The sequence below is a fragment of the Dendropsophus ebraccatus genome, chromosome 6, assembly GCF_027789765.1.
Source record: "Dendropsophus ebraccatus isolate aDenEbr1 chromosome 6, aDenEbr1.pat, whole genome shotgun sequence".
NCBI classification, from domain to species: domain Eukaryota; kingdom Metazoa; phylum Chordata; class Amphibia; order Anura; family Hylidae; genus Dendropsophus; species Dendropsophus ebraccatus.
Window position 1 is genome coordinate 44,868,602 of NC_091459.1, and position 7,019 is coordinate 44,875,620.

Sequence of the window (7,019 nt, forward strand, 5' to 3'; positions counted from 1 at the left end):
TCTCTGGTTACTGCAGTTAACTCCTGACTGTGAGGCAGCAAGTAGCAGCAAAAAAAAAAAAAAAAAAAGGAAACACACGCAAGAATGCAGAATAAACTTTGCTCAGATTATGGACGTTTAAAAAGCTATATTTTTAAGCAACTAAAGCAAATGACTTATTGTTTAACGTCCCGAAATTAAAGGGATTTTATTAGGCTGGATTCACACTGCTTTTTGTGCGTTTAACGTATCCATTTTACAGAAAAAAATAGATGCAAAAACTGCTCCAATTGTGTGTTTTTCCATTACCTTATATTATTTTTTTTTAACAAAAATATATAATTTTTTTTAGCGTGCACAAAAACATGGTTGACCACTTAAAAATGGATCCATGAATTGGATTACAAAAATACAGTGTGAACCCAGGATATATGTTATATGAAAATAAAACAACATAAGCAACTAGTCAGTCAATAGCAAAAGTGTTTGTTCTTCATGTTTTAGGCCACCTTCACATAATCAAATAACTTTAATCTATGAGGCTATTCACATAAAATATGCATATCTTGGAAATATGCAGCATGTCATCTGTATTGTGAATGAAAAATGATTGTTGAAGGAATTAAAATACAGATGCATCCATATTTGATCCATATTTGCCTCAGTATTTTATCTCTATTGTCATCCAATTTGCAGTCTACAGATGCAATAGTGAAACAATTCAGGTGAAATACTGTTGACATACTGATGGTATTTCACCTGTCTGTATTGTGGATCCCTATTACAAAGGTAAGCCAATATGTCGGCCTTATTATATAACAGCAAAGAATCATAAAGAATCAAAATGGCGTTTTTATCCTAGTGACCAAACGCTGTCTGATGGCTAAATGGTTACAGCCTCCTATGCCCAATATGTCTGAGATGTTAGATCAGAATGAGAATGGACCAATTAGACACCAAACAGCAGAAGGAAAAAAAAGTGGAAGACTTTAATATGTGCATTTTTAGATACATCAGAAATAATACAGGTTGTCGTCATTCCACTAGTCAGGGTGATATTTGAAAGCAGACCTGGCAGGTTCTCTAGGGAGATTGCAGATTCCGCAGGATTCTAGAGATGATACAGGCTGAGACGATACTGTATGGGTTTTGGTAGGCCCTGAGGGGGCCTCTCTCACGAGAAGGGGGGGGAGGGGGTTCTTTGTTTGTTCTTTGTTTATGGTGGTAGTGATGCTACTTTCGGATGATGTTCTATACAGTCTGGCACTGGTACAAAGTACAAAGTATGGTGGACGAGGGCGTGGAGCTGCATGTGTATGTTCTGAATATGTTATATTTCTTTTCTTCTCCTTGTTATGGACATCTCAAAAAATGTACCAACTGCTGCCTTAACTACTTGTTTATGGAAGCCTCTGAATAAAAAAAAAATCTAATTGGCTTTCATATATTTTCATCAATTGGAAAGGTTTTAAACAAGTTTAACAGTTGTGCATTGTACCTTAATACATTGTATAATGATATTCAATGCTGTATCACCATACATAGAGGGCCATATTACCAACTGCTGCTGCCCTAGGCACTAAACCTGCAGACGCCCCATCTTCACTCACCAATTAGCATTATGATTTTCTAGTTTCTGAACATCATATTGATATCTGATCAGTCTTAGGCCGCATTCCCACATTTACTGTAAGTCACCTCATCCAGCCGAAACCAGACACCATTAGGCGTATGGCCAATAATCCTGGTAACAACACATGACTGAGGAAGTAATGGGAGCCTGGTTTCAGCCACATACATTTCTCTACATGGAGAAACATTGTCTGAATTGCGTTTTTCATGGTTTTTAACTGCTTAAAACAAAAACAAATTTCCATATTGTATTAATAATTAGAGCCGTCTGCATATTGTCTGAGGGAATTCTCACAGCAGGATTGGTAGAATTGTAGGTAATAGCTCCAGGCCTCACATTTTTCACCGCCACACCAGACCTGACCAATACCACCATACTGGGACTGGGTAACACCCATACCAGACCTGACCAATACCACCATACTGGAAATGGGTAACACCCATACTAGACCTGAACAATACCACCATACTAGGACTGGGTTACACCACCACACCAGACCTGACCAATACCACCATACTGGGACTGGGTAACACCCATACCAGACCTGAACAATAACACCATACTAGGACTGGGTTACACCACCACACCAGACCTGATTAATACCACCATACTATGACTGGATAATACCTCTGTACCCAATTCACTCATGCTTGTTTTGACTGCTCTGTTGAATTATGATTTTATACTGCATAACTACTTAGATTTTTACCACTGGCTAGTCTGGTTACATTTTATCACGCTTGTGTCTTGATCTGTGTCGTTTTATCCCTGTCCTACCCTGCATGTCATTCAGTGTAGGGACCAGTGGCGTAACTAGAAATGGCTGGGCCCCATAGCAAACCTTTTATTGGGCCCCCTCCTGACTGACCACTAAGCCATGAAGTGTAGTCATAAATGCAGTGCTTTCAGTTAAAGGGACATTTGCAGATCCAGGAAGGCCCACTCGGCCAGCTTGTGCTGCAAATAATGACAGCTCAAGGGGCCCAGTGTATTGCAGGAGCAGGCCACGGGGCCTCCTGATGCAGTGGGCCCCATAGCAGCTGCTATGGCTGCTACAGTGGTAGTTACGCCCCTGGTAGGGACCATAGTACTGGCTATTTATAGTTGATCATCCAAGTAGGTAGGAACAGGGGCTGTGTAGAAAAGCAGGGCCACACTGATATTAAAATCACAGGCCATATGTGGTGCAAATGTGTTCTTGTGAATTCCATGGCTGCATTGGTTAATTAGAGACAGGGTCTTACCCAGATGATTTAGGCTCTTTTCACACAGAGCAAAACTCGGAAACCCGCCAGCCTCCCTGTCATAGTGACAGTCTATGGGAGGCTTGCACACCTCCTCTCTCCGTGTCTCTCCACGCTGTGGGTCCTAATGAACTCAAGGCAAAACTTCCTGACCATTTCTTTGGTGACAGGGAGACATTTGTGACTTCTGAGTATTTGGTGATGCCTGTCATCCATGTTCATAGACCATATCACACGTCTTCATAGCATACCAGAAAATATTGCTTCTGAAAGGGGTAAACAATTAGGGGGAGATTTATCAAGGGTGTAAATTTTAGACTGGTGCCAACTGCCCACAGCAACCAATGACAGCTCAGCTTCCAGCTCTAGTAACATGATAGAGGAGCTGTGATTGGTTGCTGTGGCCAGTTTGCACCAGTCAAAATTTTACACCCTTTGATAAATCTCCCCCTTTGACTCCAAATACTGGAGATCTTTTTGTAATAGATTTGATACTTCCTTGTTCTTTTTCCTCTTTTTTGTGACTTTTTGCACTATACACCAAGGTGCAGAAATGTTGAATGGGTTTTTCACCCTGGTACCCTTGACTTGGCTCATTTATCTAATTAGCCTTCTATCTTGTACTCAGCTTTCCTGGACCCCTGATTATTTGCCTTATCTTCTGACCTTGACTCTGTTTTTGGACTTGACATACCCTCCATTTCCTTTCTGTCACCTCATTAGGACTAACTTCACCAGATGGGCCACCTAACTATAGTCCTCCAGGAGAGTCTGCTGAACCAGGGAAGCAAATACTTAGGGTAGCTTCACACGTACCGGATCCGCAGCTGATTTCACGCTGCGAGTTTGCAGCGAAATCCGCTGCAGATCTTGTACTGTGAAGCTGAATGGGTCCCATACACGCTGCGTGTATGGGACCCGGCCCCTTAAACCCCCCGCCGCCTGGCAGTAGCCCCGGCCCCAAGCATACCTTACCTGCTCAGCGACGCTCCCCTTGCTCCCCATCAGCTAATCAGGCAGCACTGATTGGCTGATAGGGAGAAAGGGGAGCTGGGAGCGTCACACACAGCCACGGCGCCGAGCAGGTAATGTACGCTCGGGGCTGCGGGCGGGCAGCGGCTGGGGTGTTAAAGGGGCCGGGTCCCATACACGCAGCGGATCCGCTGCATGTATGGGACCCATTCAGCTTCACAGTACAGGATCTGCAGCGGATTTTACTGCAAATTCGCAATGTGAAATCCACTGCGGATCCGATATGTGTGAAGCTACCCTTTATCCTACAAAACTGCTCCGTGTAACAAGATCCACTTTGTTCATTTATCAAGACATGTGTACTGCAATCACAGCTAAGTATATCCAACAGTGCAATGTAGCATATATGTGATACATGTAGAATAAATCCCAGCACTCACCACATCAGTTTGCTCATTTATTCAGTGCAGTATGCATCAGTATACAGCAAGTATGTGATTCGGCCAGACATGGACTTTATCAGTTTGGCATTCTACCTCCACTGTGATTGCAATACAGATGTTTGTTATTGACCATTATCGACCATTGGAAGTAGTCCTACCTAAGGCCTGGACTAGACGTTCCCTAATGCTAGGTCCTAGAGAGCCGAGGTCCCATGAGACTAGCAAAGGGAGATACCAATAGTATCCCATAAGAAGATCCGTGTGGAAAGTTGTCATCATTTATGGAAGAGAAAAATGTAAACAATCAATGTCTGGCGCATAAACATTTTTATTTTTCTTTTGCAGCTGATCATCAACTAAGCTCTATGTCAAACTATTACAGGTTATATCTGTTGCATGGCAACAAATTCATGCATGAAATCACTCTCCAATGCTTCTGGGCCTGAGGATGCAAATAAATATACTGTATCTATTAAGCTGGGCCTGCTAACTTATCATACTTGCAGGGGCGGATTAACTTTACCATAGGCCCCGGGCTGTTCACCAAGCCTGGGCCCCCCCACCCCACTGTAACTATGGCAGCACTAGCCTGGCGTTCATAGTACAGGACAGATAATGTCATGATGTCCTGATTTGTGCAAAATTGCCATAAAAAAACAGTGATTTTTTGCAAATCATGGCAGAAGTGCAGCCAGGAGACAGTACACCACTGAAAGTATAAGTCTTTTTGGGTGGTCATGGGCCCCCCAGGAGCTCAGGGCCCCGGGCTGCCGCCCAAAACGCCCCTATTATAATCCACTACTGCATACTTGTACAGAATTACTTAAAGGAGAAGTCCGGCCCAGTCAAAAATCTGACAGGCGGCAGGGGAGAAAATAACAAGCAACCTTTGCTTACCTCTCCCCTAGCCCGCAATGAGCAGTGTGACTGGCCCCCGGGACCCCCAGCTGGAAGGCATTTTCCCTGAGTTGTGATAACATCATTACTCAGGGGAGAGTGCCCATCCCAGCTGATGGACAGCCCATCAGTGACTGCAGCGACGTCCCACTGCCAGTCGTTGACTGGCTGAGCGACCAGTCCATAAGCCTGGTTGTGACGTCAGCACTGGTAGAGATTCCAGAGCCTGGCGGGGGTCCCGGAGCGGCAATCCAGCACTGGAAAGGCACAGGAAGAGATGAGTTGGTGTCATTTTTTTATATTCCCCCCTGCCCCTACTGTTAGAAAAATTTAGCCCTTGGCCGGACTTCTTCTTTAATTTAGGATTTGCTTAAACTTTCTAACCAGATCGCCAAGATGCAAGTGTGCGAGAATATTCCTGAAGACTCTAAAGCTGCAGCTGGACTCTTCAGACAGAGGGTGGATATGGCTTGTTACCGTCTCTGCTATATACCTTTAACCCCTTCAGGACCAGATTTTGGCCATTAGGACCAGAGCCTTTTTTTTTTTATCTGACCTGCTTCATTTTATGTGGTTATAGCTCAGTGACGCTTTAACTTATCCTAGCGAGTCTGAGAAGATTGTACTCTAGGTTAGTGGTAAAGTTTGGCCAATAGCCTCATGATTATATTTTGAAAAATGCCCTTATATGGAAAAATGAAAAAAATTAGCATTTTTCAAATTGAGAAGTTTCCAAAGTTACCACATGGGTTTAATCATGTGATAATTTTATTGTCAGCGTTGTTATGCACGTGGCAATACTAAATACGTGTACTTTTTTTTTACATTTATTATTGCATTGGGGACTATCCGGATTATGTGTTTTGTACTTTATTTATATTTTTGTTTGTGTGTGTGTTTTTTTTATACTTTTACTTTACTTTTATCTGACAGCTTGATGACAGGTATAATTCATTGCTGTGCTCAGTGATGAGCGAATATTGAAATATTCGAATATTCGATATTCGTACGAGTATCTCCCGAATATTCGATCAAATATTCAATCCCATTAAAGTCTATGGGAACAAGTATTCGATTATTGAAAAACATCTATTTGACCACTTGGAGGTAAAAACCGGAAGCTGGGGGATTTGAATGCTTATCGAATATTTATCGAATATTCAGCGAACTATTCGATAATATTCGATAGATCGAATACCTTACTACTCGATCGAATATCTATTTGATCGAACAGTATTCGCTCATCACTAGTGCTCATCTGCATTGCAATGTATTGTGTCTGTCATAGGCATCACTAATCAGACTGGTCAGCCACCGTAGCTATGACACTGGAGGCCTCAGTGAGGCCTATAGTTGTCATAGCAACCATCAAGGCTGTGTTATCGCTGTGCATCTATAGGGTTAACTACCCCCTGGTGTCACCAGAGTACCCTTCTGACCGCAGAGCCTCTACCTCCAAGACAAACTCTAGTTCTCCTGCACTGCACTAACCTTTAACGGGCATGTTGGTATATCCAGCGGTGGGCACATACCACTCCTGGCAACTCTGGCAAGACTGGGACCTTTATGGAAACCTTTCCAAACACAAAATGGTTAAGGCATGTCTATATAGTGCAGACTGTAATAATGGCTGACAACAGAGAAAAACAGAGTGAGTTCTGTATAAGAAAAAACAATGTACCAATGTGCTTAATTTGGTGTGTCTATAGAGGACAGACAGACAAACAGACATTCACTTTTATAACACAGATGACCAAAATCGCCTCGAAGTCCTAGCCTAGCTTATTTGCACAGATTTTTAATGTGTTCTAAGTCAGCACAGTGTGCGCCTTTCCTGGTGAATTCAACCAG